This window comes from Meleagris gallopavo, chromosome 8 (genome assembly GCF_905368555.1).
Source record: "Meleagris gallopavo chromosome 8, MGAL_WU_HG_1.1, whole genome shotgun sequence".
Taxonomy (NCBI): domain Eukaryota; kingdom Metazoa; phylum Chordata; class Aves; order Galliformes; family Phasianidae; genus Meleagris; species Meleagris gallopavo.
Window position 1 is genome coordinate 14,029,552 of NC_139411.1, and position 17,830 is coordinate 14,047,381.

Below are 17,830 nucleotides of genomic sequence, written 5' to 3' on the forward strand. Positions count from 1 at the left end.
TCTGTACTCTGAATAATAACTCATGCACTCAGACTTAATCAAAGGACACATCAAACACATTGTCCTAATCAACTTGAATGGCATGTGGGGTCTTAACTGGTAGCAAACAACTCAGTTTCACTGAAATCAACAAGCCATGCTAGCTTACACTACCTATGGAACTACCCTTCTGCCTTAGTTTGGCCCTTTTGTATTACGCAACCTTTTGTAAAGGATAGTACTAATTTTTTATGCAAGTGTAAGTCACAGCTGTTGCATTTTCTTCCTAGTCTGTAGGCACCTTTAAACCTCCTCTGCTAATTTTCAGTATTTTTCAAAGCTGCTCTCACAAATGCATATGTAATTAAGAGAGAGGAGTAGATCATAAGCAGCATTATCTCCTTTTTCTTTCCTTACTGTCAGCGTTGTAGTGCAAGTTCCTCAGGGCACAGCACACAGTTTTGCGTCTATGACTTCACACACAGATGTGATCCTGATTGTATCAGATATTTCACCAACTAAGATGAACTATACATGGTAACTGTAATACAACTGACACTACTAATATTAATTTTCCTTGCCTTTCTTCTCTAATTCACTAGATTATTGAATTCCCCCTACCATCCCAGTGCTTCATTTTCTATGCCTTCTTCATATGCTTAGGATTGCTACAGCTACTTTCAAGACACTAAACCCAAACCATTTTAATTACAAAAGACCAGAAGCTTTCATGACCATCTGGATGTACCCTAGTTACTAAGAGTAGATAAAAATCTTTATTGTGTTAATGGGGGGGGGGGGGGGGGGTGGAAGAAACAAGTAGATAAGCCAGTAAAAAAAATACTTATTAGGAGAATGAAACATCAACTAACCCTGGGTAATTTTCACATTATAAAGGACATACAGCATCATCTGATGAAATGTAAACCTTTTACCACTAGAGATATGTTCAATGAAAATAATTTCCTGAATTCACTGAACTACAACATGGAATAATTAGTGCTGAGTACATACTTAAATACAATAATTCACTCAGTTATTTTAACAGTATTTAGATTTGTAATGAGATAAATAAAAGCATACAGCTTTAACGCCTTTGACTCTTGCTATTCAGATTCTGAAGAAATAGAAAAAAAGAATTTCTGAAGTTCTAAATAGTTTAATTTTAACTTTTTTGCTGCATAAAATATGTCTGCATACAAGCTTTTCTCTCATCTATGCGTTATGAAAAAATCCTGTGGAGTTGTTCATATTAGTATCGATACATTGATAAAAAATTAATAGCAATAGCAGTCCAAATCACAAGTTTTACCAGTATCTGTATACATTCCCACACCATACATGTATGTAGACTCAGACATTCCCCTTTCCCACAGGCCTTGACGAAAGTAATGTGGCTATGAAAAACTAATGAAACTTTTTAGAGTTTATTAGCTGGCTATAGAGTTTAAATATAATCCACACCAAGTATTTGGGCAAGGAACTAATGCCCCATACTGCAGAAAGGAAGGCCTTAGATCATTTAAAACCCAGTTCTGCTCCAAGGCAGATTAAAAAACTTCTATCAGACCCAGAACTTAAATGACCTTCAGACCATGTCTAACAGTTGAATCCTGGGAATAAAGTATTTTAGCGAAGCTGAACAGTACAAGTACAACAGGCTCAGTCACTTCTGGAATACCACTAATAACCCTGGTTTTCTATTTTTGCTTCAAATGTAACAGAGCAACTACATGCACAAACTAAGAACTTGCAGTGAAACAGCCACAATTTTTTTTTTTTTAATGTTCTTTTGAGAAGGCACATTCTACCATTCTGTTTTGGAGGTAAGGCTACATCTCTTAAATATGACTTCCTCTAGTCATTGGTCGATGGTGCTAGCCCTCACTTGGATTTACCACGGTTTTTGAACATGCTTAAGAACAGGAAGGAAGATGATCAAAAAACAGAGAACTTGCTTCATAACAGAGCAGAGAAAGGAAGAGTTTCCATAGCTTCAGTGGATGAGGGCTCAAATAACAACATCTAAGTGTATTCTAGATGATTAATACAATATGTGCTTTCAACTTAAGTTCAAATCACCGCTCAAGAAAGAAGAAAAAAAAACAAGGAAAGCTCTGAAGCAAGCAAACAAACGAAACCTCCAACCTGGTTGCTTAAACACACACTTCAATGCAGCGGCTACATTTCTGTCCAGCGTCAGTACAGCTTCAACTGCACAACAGATTTCCAACTTGTGAGACTTTCAAACACTACTGCAGTGAGCAACAACAGCAGAAATCCATCTTCAGTGAAATCATTTCCAAATTTGAATTACCACTTACATTTTTGTAGCTTTTGCTCCAGTCTGACAGCAGGATTTTTCTATGTCTTCCATTTGAGCAGAGTATACTCAAGTGCTTTGCAGCAAGTAGATACTGTTCAAGATGTGAAAAAAAAAATAAATAATAATAATAATAATAATATATATTCAATTATTGCTAAGGACTCAATCACTTTCTGCTACAGGGAAAACATCATTGTAACTGCATCAAAACTAAAGGCATGGCAATACCTGATTTTGTAAAATAACTGTTCGGCTGAATCGAGGCATATTCATCACATAACCTCCTACAGCAAATTCGAGGGGACTTGATTTAAGTTACTACTTTGAAAATATTTTGCTGCAAAATAGTTAGGTAACATTATTAAAGTTGCACAGCTATTGGTAATATGACTTATTAACATCTGATCAGTGTTCTCAAATCTGTATCAATCAAGCTGTACATACCTACTCAATGGCTAACCACTCCTAATGATGTAGAATTTCAACTGAAAAGGATGGTAGCAATGAAAAAGAGCTGCTTCTAATACACAAGATAGACATAATAGACCAGACTAGGAGATGAAGTAAAGCTGGGAATCCACTGCTGTTCCTCCAGGACTTATGAAGATAAAAAGGAATATCCATCCAGCAACTACAACGAAGTACTCATTGTTTTCTGTAAGGAAAATAAGGAAATTAATTGAAAAAGTTAAAAGAAAATCTAAAAAGAATTCTTAATAATGCTCCTCTTCCCACCTCAAGTAGCCAAACCTACTCACAACAGGCACAGCCTACTCATTCATTAGTATAAAAGTTATTTAGGAATTCACAGAAGAAGGTGTAAAAATTTATTTACACATATTTTTAAATCCCGCTTCTAGTAAAAGTAGAATAACTATGCTTTGTTCTGGCACAAAGCACTTTATGAGAAACCATAAAGCAACATTACCATCCATAGACAATGTCTTTGCTCCTCACTGTTAAGAAAAATGCTTTGGTAATCCACTTCATAGCATTCATAGTTTGTGATTGGCCTGCCTGTGACAGCTGACAATCATCACCAAATGAATGTAGATGTTTTCATTAGCTCCATCATCTATTTTGGCCATGAACTAGATGCTGATTGTTAAGGCATGGGAGGGGTAGTAACAGCTTACAGCTGTCATTACTCCCATCAGCAAGTACCTTCAGGGTACTTTAAGGACAGCTGTGGTTCCATAGGAGAGGATTAGGAGTACTTAGAGGTACAGTTTGGCCAGTACTCCCATTTCTACTACTGTATTGGGTACAAAGTTAACTTTGACAAAGGAAAAGTGAAATGCTTATCTCTGCACAAGAGACTCTGTGTCTTAAGCACAGCAATCAGGTGATAAGATGTCGGGAACAGTAACCCAATAGGTCCCAGAGCTCAAAGGTGCTACAGGAGGCAAATGAAGGAAGGGAAGCAGAGTACAGACTTGGGGAATTGAAGATCTATGGCAACAGGCCAAAAAAGTGCGTTTGGGTTATGCATCTGTTTGACAAATGAAAATACCTAAGAACAGATTGTCTGGATATTGTGTAGTAGTTGTCATCACTGGATGTCCACAGGGTAGTAGTAGGGATGAACAGGTTAGCATCAGATTAGCAACAGTGAGACCATCATAACCTATAGACAAGTGTGAGGCAATATTGGTTTTTAGACCAATTTAATACAGTAGGTATAAGGGGACAGGAAAGGAAAGGACGGTTTAGAGCATACAAACTTTTGTATGATGACAAAAATAACATAAACAACAGTAGCAGGGTGAAACCTGGCTTCTTGGCTTTTTGGTTGTGAAGCAGAAAACATTGGAGAAATACATTTTTATTGCACAATACAAACCAGCTGTCCCAAGCTAGGTCATAACCAATCAAAGGACAACCAGAGATTTTCTTTCCACGTAGAAGTTAGGAAATTAACTTGATTTCAATTTTTTTTTATGTACTACAAAGCTGCCCAGAACAAAAACACTTAGTGTATTTTAGATGCTTTATAAAAATTAGCGCCCTGGGATGTGAGGGGAAATCACCAGTACTTAAAGTTGATAATTGAATTTATTAATTATAGTGAAAATAATATAACATTCTGCAAGCAAGTCATCATAATGTTTAATAATTGATTGTAATTTCCCATAATAAATACTAATTAATTCATTTACAAAGTAGTGTAGCTTTATGTTTATTCACTTTTCTATGAAATATTTGTATTTGTGTTATGTCAAGAATTTAATATGCTAAAGTCATTTATAAATATTTATATTAGTTTCAACACTTCTTAATAAAAAACAGTTGTTTCACATAAATACCAAAGCAATCTTCACAGCACATCTGTGTCCACAGCAAGCATTCAGGCCTGGCTTGTGAGTCCTTTTACCATCTGTGAGCCTGCCTGCTGACAGTGCACCCGCCAGATTAATATCCCAAAGAGCAGACTGAGCAGACAAGCGGGACCTTACCCCCACCTGGGGTTTACTGGCATTCAGCCTGTCTCTCTCCAGAGCCCAACATGTCTATGAGGAAGAGATTCAGTCACTCCTCAGAGAGAAGAGCCTCTTCCTAGCCCCAAAATACCAAGTTAAGCAGCTCTGAATAACTTCTCCACTCCCATACGGTTTCCTACCTTTCTTGAAGTCTTTGTCCATATATTGTTTCTACTGCATCATCTTCTACGCATCCCTCTTCCCACATAAACTCTGCTAGGACTGCAAATATTTATGTCAGCTTTTTCTGCTCAGCTATTTGATTCAAGCATGAAGGTTTGAAGCCTGCATTAACCTCCATCATGCCACAGAGGAAGTGTAACTCTCAGTCATGCTTTGGAGACTCTTGGCAAGAGTAGAGGCAATAACCGTGGCAGTGCCCTCAACAAAGCAGGAGGAAAGCCACGGCAAGTGGCTCCTGCAGGGTGAAGTAACAATTGGCCCAAGGCTAATGACAAGACCAGATGTTTCACGTTCCTCTTACTATGTTGCGTGGAAGACCGCCCCATGTAAGAAACATGAACTTGCAACCCCTGACTGTAGGTTCAGTGTGCTAATGTGATTACCACCATTCCGCCTAGTGCTTGGGACTGAATCAGAATTGAACCTGGTGTTGTAGTAATGGGAAATCACATCTTTTACAGCACTAGCATAGGTGATGGTGAGGCATGTGATAAACAGACCATATTGATGTTTTTTCCTTATAAACCTACTCCACCTGCACCCCAAGCACTGCTCCTATGGTCTCCTCTGAAGTCCCAGACCACACTTGTACTGCACAGTGGACTGGATGCCCTTGGTTTCACCACCATTATGACCAGTTCACACTTCCTGGCTGGTACTTTCACCTGTTTCATCTCCCAGGTGCTCATCCTCCTGACTTATATCATCAGCACTAAAGCCTTAAAGCAAACAGGAGGGGGATTCACACTGCCCTTCTAAGGTTTTTGAATGCTGACATGTTCTTTTTGTTTCTCTGAACATGAAATCCTAGTATACCCAGTACCTGCCTTCTCAGGCACTTCCGTCTTTTGCTTGTAGTGGTGTCTAGTCACAGCCCTATAGAGAAACTTCTAGAACCACTTTTTGTCAGTGTTTGGCCTTAGGCAGTCAAGAACTGCCCTATAGGCACTCTTGCTCTGATCTCCTTGGCTTGTCTCCAGATAGAGCCTGGATCTCAGAACTCAGCTGTCTTACTGGGGCAGAACATCATAAGACAATCATCCTCCAAAAAGGAAAAATCAAAAACTAAAATGGAGAACCAAAGTCCTCCCTTGTATCCTTGAATGATCTGTTATAGCCTAGTGTGTACTTCAAGCTTTTAAGATCTTAACTTGTAGGACTAGGCGTTAGGGAAGTTATGCTCAGAAATACCATCAGAGGTCTTTCTCAGCCATATGTCTGCAAGCTCTAGGCTACATGAACTCAGCAGTTTCCAAGCAAAAAAACATCAGCCCTCAACCCTTAGCAGTGTCCATGGCTTCCTCTTAGTCCTTGAAACGATCACTTTTTAAACCAGGAGGGACGTGGGTTCTGGTAAACCCCACAATAAAGACCTTTCCAAGTAGAAAGTCTCATTCTTTATTTCCTTGTGTTACTGAGAAATATCCTTCCTTCAGGCAGGCTGTAGTGTCCCTTGTGTGGCAGCAGCATTCCTACGTATGTGAGAGAACCCTTGAACAGTCTTGCTGTGTGTTATTGTAGTCCAGGCACTGCTACCCTGCCTTGTGGGATGGTATGGAGACACATGGAATTGGCAAGAGCTGGAACTCTTCACCTCAAGTGTGACAGAAACTGGACACTATCCTAGTGCTTTGCCCACTGTTTTAAAAAGGCAGGTTTTGACACCCTCATCCAGGCAGCATGAGCAGTTGCAAAATCTGCCTCTCAAGGTACTTCTCAAGGTTCTGCAATGCAGCTGTCATGAAAGGGAGGAAGCTGTTCCCAAGCAGCTCAGACTGGGGGCAAATTTTTAGAGATGTAAATCTGCCATTCTGCTCACACCTTTGCTGCAAATGTGAATCTCTGCAGTATGAGGCTAAGATCTAGATTTTGGCTGACTCAATTACTAGACACAGAGCTCCTGTGGTCTGTGCTGAGAGAGAAACACATAAGGAGTAAAAGGATTAGATTGTATTGTAGGTTCAGAGCCAGGCTTGGTAGAGTGTTAATCTCCGACAGTATGGTTGCCAAAGTCACTTCTTAATCCGGCAGTGCAAGAGAGACAGCCTCTGTCTTAGGACCTGGGGCTAACTTATTTGATGTCACACTACAAGTAGAGCAGGTGCTGGGTTTGCAACGTATATTTGATGTCTAGTGTTGAAAAGTGAATTGATTGAAATGCTGTCAGGCTGCATTTTGAATGATTGCACTACTAATGTCACCTACAGGCATCTTGATGGACATTTTGTCTTACACAGAATACAGTAGGCTGGAAGTCATCATTTGCAAATCATCACCTTTGAAAGTACAACTACCAATTCAACTGAAAATCGGAATTAGAAACATGTTGAAGAAACATTAACCTGAGGAAGTGAGCAAATCAGAAACACCAAATATTTAGGCTCATGGATTTCTCATTATGGGAATTTTCAGCCTACTGTATTTCTTTTGGGGTGTTGCATTTCAAAAACCATATTTTGCTTGAACAATATACTTCTACTACAGGAATTCTAATCAGGTTGTCTTCTAACTTTTTGCTGGCATTCACCAATATGACATGACTGGGTTTTTTTCATTTTTGAAAGAAGTTCTACAGTGCATGAACATGTAAAAATTAGTAAAATTAGTAGTAAAACACTAGCATTTTTTTTTTAAAGGATACAGGGACTTAGCTAAATAACTGTCATTGAGATTAACAGGAAGTTGGTGCTTAAATCCAATAGTTGATCATATAAATCACAATTCTGACCTATTTTTCCTTGACCTTGACACCATTCTGAGTTAGTCTTTTATTAACGTTCATGTCACAGGATAGAGGCATATATGGTTTCCCTATTTCTGGTGGCTATTATTTTTGTTAAAAGTAGGATTCTGTGATTAATTTTACATCAATATGGAGATTAAATTTAGCAACATGGTAAAATCATTTGCTAATAGGTGTTCTCAAACCCAACACCCCAGAAAGAGGAAGAGGCAGGACTAAGGAAATGTCAATATTTCACCACTGTCATCTCCTATTGTCAGCTTATATTAGCTAGTTTCTAGTAGTACTGAACCCTTTCTTCAAGTCCTCATCTGCCAAATTTTAGGAGATTTTTGATTTTTTTACCATGAATATATGCTTCTGAAAATCAATAACAACAACAACAGAATCTGAGATACAAGCTAAATGTCTAACTGTTTCATTTAGAAGTACTGTTTTCTCAGATGTCAGGGTATTTATATATATCCCCAAAGTAATTAGGCTTTCCTTGAGAATTATAGAACACAGTGTCTCATACTGAAGGAAATTTCAAGTTCTGTATAAATTTGGCAGTGCACCAGGGAAACTCTACCCCTTCCACTAACAAATGGAGACAGGGAGGCCATTTTGATCTGCACAAATTCACAGAGCAGGTGAAATGAGTTCTGTACCTAAATAAAATTTTTAAAAAAAGATTCCATGTTGAAGCAGCCACTGCTTACACAGGTGCAAAAAACAAACAGAATTGTCACGGGACTTATCCCCAGTCACTTGCCAGCCCATGCTCACAGGCCTGAGAGGAAATTATCAACTTTGCTGCAAGAGCCCTAGCAGAGTTGTATAGCACCTGTGGTAGCACTGACTACAAACAGTGAGAAATTCAAGCAGATCCCATTTCTCTTGAGCAGGGAACTTGTAAGGGGGCTGCAAGAGGCCAGATTCTGACAAAAGGAAGGCTGGCTGGAAGCTCTTCAGCTGCACAGCGTGCTCAGTGATGTTGAATCCTGAAAAAAGGCCCCTTTCAGGGGTGCAGCAAGAGCAAGGCTTCTCCAAAGGGAGAAGTAGCCAGGAAATGACAGTAACCCAGCAGCCCTACATCATCTGAATGGATCTGGACTGGTTGTTGTGATGGTTCCATTGATAAGTCTCAGACAAGGGTACATGTGGTCAAGCGTAGGATCCACCCAAGAACCCTAACCAGGAGAAAGGGCAGAAGATGTGACACAAGCCCAAGGTCCATTCAGGACACAGGGCAGAAGGTAAAGTTATCTTGAAGGGGAGATGTGCAATCCACCCAAAAAAGCAGTCAGCAAGCCAGGACAGCGAGAAGATAGCACAGGAACACCAGTAACTTGGTTTAGAGATCAGTTGGATTCCTGAGACTTAGCTGAAATGAGACTCCTGGACCTGTGGGCAAGGTGGTTGTCCCAGGTAAGCCTCTTCATGGTCATAAAGCCACTCAAGGTCCTAACCCATACCTTGGAAGAAGATTAGAGTCTGAAGTGCTATTTACGCAAGAGATGGTGACAACTACTGAAGACTTGTATTTTACCTTTGACTAAAAGTATTCACTCACTCTTACACTGGTTAGCTTCCTGCCAAAAGGAGATCAGATATTCTTCAATATCTGACATCCCTTCCCACACAGACACATGTTGGGGCAAAAGCAGTTTTGCTCAAGAGGTGTGGGGTAGTTTCTCCTCTTACTTGTCTACTGGTTAAATTGAAAAAAAAAAAAAAAAATAGCAGTCTTAGAAAGTAAGCTTTAAATATGTAAATATATTTACAAAATGAAGAACAACAAAAAATATCCAAGTTTTACTTTTTTTTTTTTTGTCACTTTCACCAAATTAAGGCTTAAACTGTTAGCTTCTATTAAAAATTAGGAAAAAGCTTTTCATGAGTAAATGGTAGGCTTGTTAGCTTTTGTGTCAGTTTAAATGTAAACAAAATTAATGGCTTCTAGAGGAATCTTTCAATATTGAGAAATTAGCTGGCTGCCTGATTACTGAGCATTTGTATGCACATTCTTTTCTTTCACTGGTCTGCTCTTTCAACATCAGGAATGGTAACACTCTGGGAACTGTTTACCTAAGATCAGCGTGGTTCAAGTGTTACTTAGGATCTCAGTTAGGATTTCTTGGTTTTTAAATGTTTAGCCCTTGGGGGGAAGTGAAAATGACAGCAGGAAGAACCTGGAGGTACTAAGCACTGCTGAAGCTGGCACTTGATGACAGGAGGGGAATGAACACACCAGGCACTACATTTTATGATACAGCAAACAGGGAAGTTTGTATTAGATTGTATCAACTCTTGCTGCGCCTTGAGCACATCTGAGAGGAAAGAAACAAACTGATGAAAGTTACAAGGTACAAAAGCGAGAAAAGCATATGGAGGATGGGAAGTTGGGAGTATGCGTAAAATATAAATAAACATTTTGAAAAAAGAAACTTGTCATCCCTCTCATGAAAACTATTCTAAGAGATGGTTCTGTAGTTCAGATAAATATGTGCTCCTTCCTTCCTCTCTTGCTCCCAGCCCCCAGCCCCACCAGGAGCAGTTACTTTGCCCAGGTAGGGATGGCTTTGGTGTCCAAAGAAAAGAGCCCCAAGTCGAGGTGATCAACTAAGAAGGGTGCATGAACCTAATTTGCAAGAGCCTTCTACAGATGGCCTAGGACATTAAAGGGAATCCATCACACAGGTAAGGCAGTCTTCTCATTAAAAATGCTGGAAACTACAGATTCTTGTTTTCAGAAAGTAAACATCAGGCTGATGCAAAACCTGAGAATACTGATTTGAAACATGAGCATAAGTGCCCCAGTTCTGAGCACTCATTGGCACTTGGATGTGTGCAAACTGATAAACATCTTGCTAAGATTGCTGTAGGTCACCATTTTCCAAACCTGAGTGGAGGTTCCCTGTGATCAATGTCCTGCCCTCCTGGGTAGTGTTACTGAGTGCAGACAGCAGGCTTTAATTTCCCAGTCACATCACTTGCCATCGGTCAAAGTTACAGCAGAGTATCTGTTCCATCACAGAACAAAAAGGCTGTAATACACTCTTCCAGAAAGAACAAGCGCTTTATGAGGGTTGAAGATAGTTACAGCAGTCATCTATCCATCCCTGTGTTTGGAAACAAGTTGGAATAATAAAGATTCAACAACAAAAGGCAGTTTGCTCTCCCTTTCAGATGTTTGACCCTCTTCCTCGCTGGGTCAAAGTCCTCTCTCAATGCAGCAGTTATCCTCAGGAAATCCTACCAGAGAAAGAGTAAAGTCTATCTTTTCTATGTTACTTTCATGATAAAAGTGTAAAGTTGTGACACTTTGAGAGCAGACCATGAATTCCATAGGCCAAACTAAACTTAAACACTGCAGGAATTCAAGGTCCTTGACATTTTCACAGAAAGCAAAACCATGAGACTGAGGAAAACAAGCTAACGGCTAAGTTATGTCTACCAGCTCCTAAGAAGGATCAGTTCAAATAAGGAACTGCAGTCACAATTTCCTGCTTGATTGTCACTTTCTTCCAGTGAAGAAATAGTCTGCTACTGGCCCTTGTCAGGAACAAATTATTTTCCCTTCAGTGCCAGCTCAGCTCTGCATGCCCTGTATAGTGGAGAAGCAACACTGTAAGAAGCCAGTTTTCCCCAGAGGATATGAACTACATAGACTGGTAATCTGCACAGATAATATAAAAGGGTAACAGTACTCTACACTGCTTGAAGTAAATAAAGAGAAAGAGGGAGTTTATTCCTAAATGAACTGGAAAAATTTGACATGCAACTATTTTTTGCAGAGGAACTCTCACTGATGAAAAATTGCAATCCCTTGGGAGCAGCTTTAAAGATTATTAAAACAGAGTCTAAATCCAACAATAACAGAAATGTGGTGAACGAGTCTTGGTAGTTCAGCTTGTATTCTTAGTCAGATCCAATCAGTACAAATACAAAAAATACTTTTTGTAATTAACATTAATTACAAATAAAAATGTTTTGAGCCATCTTAATTTGAACCTTCCAATTTGTTTGCTTTCAGCATGGGCAATATACACAATAAGAAAAACAGGCATTCTGTTCAGAACATCCTCATCTTATCCTTTCAAAACACTTTATGCATATGAAAATAAGGAAAAATTGTCAACAGTGAGGATCCAAACTGCCAGGTACTCATGCCGGAGGGCTATTTGGAGTTTATTCTATGACGCAATCCCGAAGTCCTTATTCAGCAGCAACATCAATTGTAGTTTTGCTGAGGAGGGACTGCCTCAGGGAGTTCAGGACTTAAACCTGAAGAAACAATTTTAATAAATTGCGAACAAAGTCATTAAAGTAATGATGTAAAGCTTTAAATTCATTCCATTATCAAAGAGATATTTCTCTTCAAACTTAAATATCCTAGTTACTTGATTCAGAGGTGCATTTTGGTGCTTTACTTTTCTTCATTGGGATTTCTTCAGCCTAACTAGCTGTCATACTTACAACGTTTAGTAAGTCCAGATTTGGAAACTCTTGCCTGCTTACTCAAATTTCTGGACTTACTTTTTCCTAGGCGAAGAGTAACTTGATCCACACATCCTGTTGATTCTTTCAATGTCTAAAATTTGGTCTGTGCACATACGCTTCCTCTACCTGTCGGTGCTCTCCCTAGCGGAACAGGCTGCAAGCACTCACACACATGCTGGAATGCAACAACCTCCCAGCTGTCGCTTTTTTGAAGGAGATTTTTACCTCGTACTTTATGTTCAGGGAAGAAATCCCAGACCGCTCTCACATTCAGCACACATGACAAGTATTACTTTGTTCAGCTAAATGCTTAAAATGATAACAGGGTTTCTGAGCACAAGTGGCAGCATCCATCCTAGTGTATGATTATCCACACCCATGACTCTGGCAAGCCCAGACTTGGTAGAAATGCCATGACAGTCACAGGACTGCACAGTTGGAAAGGTTAATGAGAATCCCCCAGACTCTCACTCCTCTGTTCCTTCATTCTTATGTTCCCATGAGGATCTCCTGGGACACCCCTGTGAGAATAACATTTGTCAGAAAGCGGAAGGTAACCCAATGGGAAACATCAGTGAACCTGTGTTTACTTTATTTAGAAATGACTCCCCATCCCTGTCCCCTGGGGCAAAACTTCTTTTCGAGACATGACCTCAGAGATGTGCTACACGCACCCTGCACAATTTATCACCATGCTGCCTATAATTAGGTTTGTTAACATACAGCCTAGTGCAGTCTTGTTGACTGGGAACTTAATCAAGTTACTATTGAGTTCTTGTATGCATTGCTTCGGGTGACTGTTTTACTTGTAGAATTATAGCTGCGACCAACGTGAGGAAATTAGCTCTGGACACAAGTTTTTTACTTTTTTCCCCCTACATGTGAAAATATTTAGCAAACAGTGACAATGATGGAAAACAGTAGGAAACAAAATGTTCTACATTAGTATAAAACATGAAAAATGCAGCAAGGACCCTCAGTGGTACAACATGTGTTATGCTGGCTGGCAGTCCATTAGGCTTGATAGACATTTCACTTACCTAAGTCAAATATAACAGTCTAGTATTCATTAATATAAGAAGGGGGTTGTGGAATCAAGCCTACCATCTGGTTAGAACGACAGAATAATCTACAACTCATGATTAGGTCTAAGGAGTGGAATTTCACTTTAATCTTTTTCATTGCTCGAAATTTCCATCTGCGCAGTACGGCACATCATTTTTCTTCAAGACAAATGTGCTGTTTTTCATGTTCCAAAATTAGATCAGAAGAAAACGATTAATCATGTCATGGCCTGGGAAAGGAAACAAAGCCCTGATATTTCTCTCTCTCCCCCTCTCTCTCACTAGCTCTGGCTGTTTGCAAGGTCTTTTCTTTCCCTGCTTTGATTTTCATCACAACTTTCAGAGATTCACACTGCGTTAGGCTAGAAATGTTCAGGAAACGGGAATCTGAAATAAAGACGTGTCTTTAATTTGCATAGCCATTTTTATTTTTCCCTTGCATCTCCCTCCCCCCAGTTTGCCACTTCATCTTTTCCTCATCTCTCCCTCCCTCCTCTCTCTCCACCCCCTACCATGTGCCCCCTGGCACAGGACGACAGATGGTGACCTGTTTGCATGTGACACCGTAACTGAATCTAAACTCAAGGAAACAAGTCACCGGGCTGCAAATTAGTGAGACCACACAACTGTCAGGTGGCAGTCCCCTTTGACAGTTGTAGGCCATTATAGGAACATTGATGTTTTCGCAGTGTGACAAAAAGGAATCCTTTTTGCAGCAGACCTGTCTGTCAGCTGGCTCTCAAGTCATAACAAATCCCTGGCACTCAGCTGAGGCTGAACATTCGCAGCGTCAGGAGGATGATAAATGACCTGCAGGGCTTTGAAGTGCCTTGGCAGTTCAGATGGGTCCGCAGTGCTGACAGAGAAATATACACAACAGCGTAACCAATAATGAGAACATTAAACATTCCTGCTTTGTGACAGGCTGACAGAAAAACCAAGCCTCACATCAATCATCTTTGGAGATATAACCTTGACAATTAGCCCCCTCTCTGATACTCAGAGTAACCTTTTTTTTTTTTTTTTCCCCACCCCTCCCACCCCCCTCTTTTTTTTTTTTTTTTTTTCCTCCCTTCTTTTGCCTGGCTAATCTTCCATGATCTTTCTTTCTGGCTTGGCAGAAAGGGAAAAAAAAGTGTATGGGAGGCAAAAATACGGAAAAAAAAGAAAACAAAAAACAAAACCAACCATCTACATCAAAAAAGATCTTTTCCTTTTCCTCCATGCAAAAATAAAATATGCCAGGACAAAGTTTATTTGATGGACTTCCACCTATTTCCCTTTAGGATAAAGGAATATATTTTTTGCCCTATCTACAAAAGCATCTGTCACTACAAATACTCTTAGTAGAATTCTGTTTACGTTTTATGCTTATTTTGTTCCTTAGGTTTTTCCTTCCCCAACTCATATTCATATCAGTGCATTCTCTTGTCAAAGATCTTTTTCACTTGTAAGAGTGAGATGATTAAGCATGAGACCATCCCCTTGTTACGGTATTCTAGGATCATTCAATAAAACAGATAGAATCTCTTTTCTTTCCATAACCTTGTGCTTTTTTCTTTTAGTATGTTCCTGTGCCTTGGTTTGTCATTTCTTAAATTCTTTTACAGGGCAAAAATAAAGGACAAATGAAAGATACAGCTAATCCTCCTGAAAACTAAACACTAAACACCCCACTGGAATAATTCTCACAGCCGTGTGGTGATGCATTCTAATCTTGAGGATGCTCTCTCCACTCACGGGCAATTCCCCTTGCTTGCTGCTCAGCCTGGAATTGGAAAGAATTTATCCCAATACACAACTCCTTGCCACAGCTCTCTTGATGGCTGAGGGCTTTATGGAGTTGGGTCAATAGGCATGGTCTGTTTTCCATAAGGCTCCTGGGCACTTTCTGTTCTCCTTCCCTATGGGTTTGAGTCTCCCAAGTCATTACTTGGAGCCCCACACAGAAGATTCAAAGGAGTGTGAGCATTCTTGTGAAATAGCCTCAGACTTAAATGAGGTTGGAAGTGGTTTTATTGCAGTGGTTTAATCTGGAGGAATGCTAATAATCTGAAAAGACCTTCTGTCATTGAAATTAGTAGCAAATTGTCTGAGGTGTGCCATGTTCAGGTCTGTGTCTCCATATTCCCTAAGGTAGATCTGCTTTACTTATGCAATGACAAATATGCACTCTTGTTCTCAAGCACAGCACAGCTCAAATGCTTTGATGTGAAGTTAGGGCAGCAAAACAGATTTACACACAACCAAGCACTTGTAAATTAAAAAAAGCTGGGTTTCTAACCCTGAGGTAAAGCCTGTTCCCAAGGCTGATTTTCCTACACGTTTAAAGTCCCTCTGCAGTGTTGCTATAGGGAAAAGACGGTGAAAAGTTGACAGAACCTAGGCCTTCAATGCAGTGATAGGAGAGCCAGCTACAGACCCGGACAACAGTGCTGGAATAATGCATTCCAGAATCTGTCAGCTGACTCCTGCTGCTGTCAAACTATGTCCTGCGCACGTGGCCACAGCTGCTGAATTCACTGGTAGGTCAGTGTGAAGGAGAAAAGAAAGATATTAGAAAGATGATCAAGAGCAAGTAGAAAACAGTGTTCACCAATTGCATGGCCTCATTTGCACTCTGATTATGTTATTCTGATGAAGAGTTAAACAATGCAGTGCCAGTTTCATAAAAATAGCAGCAGCAGATCAGTCTCTGCAGGACTGTGAGGAGCCATTTCAAACAAGTTCTTTTTAAGAGACCAGTTTGGCAGTGCCATAAAGGAAAATTTCTCTTTGCCCCTGTTATATTTGCCTAGTGGCTACTGACTGACTTTCTTACACCACACCGATAATATTATGTGTTAACACATTGTGTAGACTACCTGGAGGGACTGGAGTCAGACACTGTGACTGCTAAATCCTGCTAAGGCTCTGGTAAAGCCCAAATGCAGTCATGCTTGCTTGGTGTGAGCTGAGGATCCAGCAGAGCCAGAGAAGGACTGCGTTCATCAGCAGGAGTCTTCTCGCTCTCTCTTCCGGTCTAAGGCCTGTTTCTTGCAACAGAGGGACATCTCTCAAACTCTGGCTTCTTTGCTGAGAGAATCCTAAGTTAATTCACACCACTGATTTCCCTAAGTTGCATTCCCGAACTCATTAAAAATACTGCTTTGCTTATTGTGAGTCTATCTTGCAGCTTTTCTCACCACAGTGGCCAGCACAAAGGCAAGGGCACTCCCAGCTGTCCCTCCCACAGACAGGAGCACAAACTGGGGAGTTAGAATCCATGTGACACTTGCAGAGCTACAGTCTTGTCACAGTCAGGCTCTCATGAAAGTGGGTATGATTTTCAACCATGATCATTGAAGGCTCAGCAAGTATCTTTCCACTTTCCCACCCCACTCCAGAATGATGCTTTATGGTCTCCTATAGCATCACCAGTATCCGTGTTTGGTTACTGGGTGCTGGGGACTGAATCTATAAAGCATCTTGGGAAGACATGCCTTCAGATTTCCCAGCAGCTTTCTCCCACATTTCTGCAGAAAAGGACAGGCTGCTTTCAATACCTCTTAATGAAGAGACGGATGAAAACATCCTCCTCTGCCTCCTTAAGTAGGCAAGAAGTCCTTGTTTTTTGCAGCTACTATTATAGAGTTTACACTGTGGAATACTATGGCTTTAGGAGTTGATGGATGCATTCAGATCCCATCCCAACAAGACTGTCAGTGGGCAGAGCAGATGGCTTACATCATACTAAGAAAAAGACTGCATTAGAATGCAACCATCTTCTTGCTCTCTTATGATCATGTGGAATGACTGCACAAACGCTGGCATACTCAAAGATCTGAGCAGCCCTAAAAGCAGACTGAGGCATAAGCCACTCAGTTATCACAAAGGCTGTGGAAAGGAAGCACCTAAAGAAAGTATTTGGCTCCTCTGTTAGATCAGGAAGCCATCATTTGTATTGTCTGTTGGTAAAATCTTTAAGAGCCAATCTACACAGGATTTATATGATACTAATCAGATCTCCTGGACCCCATAATTCTCACTCTGACATTTTATTTGGTGTATAGCCTCAAGTTAATCACCACTCCCTGCCTCAGTTTCCTCACAGACAGGAATGGATGAATTCAAATTATGCTCACCTGAGAGGTGTGCTGTAAAATTTAATTAAGCCCTGAAAAGCACTTTGCAATTGTGAGATGAAAAAGTGCCATTAAAGGCTTGTAGTATTATATTTCACTAAGATTCAGAAATATTTTGGATGGAGTTAAAGAGAGAAAATAAAAGGGGAATAAATCATAAACACTGCAGTATAAATGCTGCCTACCCCTTCTTATCTGTAACTCACAAGGCATATAGATTACATCTAAATAATCTCTGTATGAAAAAACGTCCATACATTTGCACACAAGATGTAAGGACAATGCTAGTTTTATACGAAAGAAAATGTACATGTTTCCTTGCATACCCTCAGTGAAGTTAAAAGGGTTAATAAAATATAAGTTGAGATCAAAAGAAATCTGAGGTGACATTTTGGCCTCGAGGCCTTCTCCTGGCTGTGGGAAAACAGAACGAGGCTGCTCCATAA

At 40.1% G+C, this 17,830-nt stretch overlaps 1 protein-coding gene across 1 annotated transcript in view; it reads right to left on the bottom strand.

The window, feature by feature from the left end:
- The window catches only part of LOC104911947 (uncharacterized), a 183,271-nt gene that overhangs the window by 71,174 nt on the left and 94,267 nt on the right, over window positions 1–17,830 (bottom strand). The window contains exons 13-14 of the mRNA XM_085230204.1: window positions 2,750–2,960; window positions 2,304–2,396 (exon numbers count right to left, since the gene is read on the bottom strand). The gene's annotated coding sequence lies outside the window, so the exon portion shown is untranslated. The remainder of the gene's footprint in view (window positions 1–2,303; window positions 2,397–2,749; window positions 2,961–17,830) is intronic.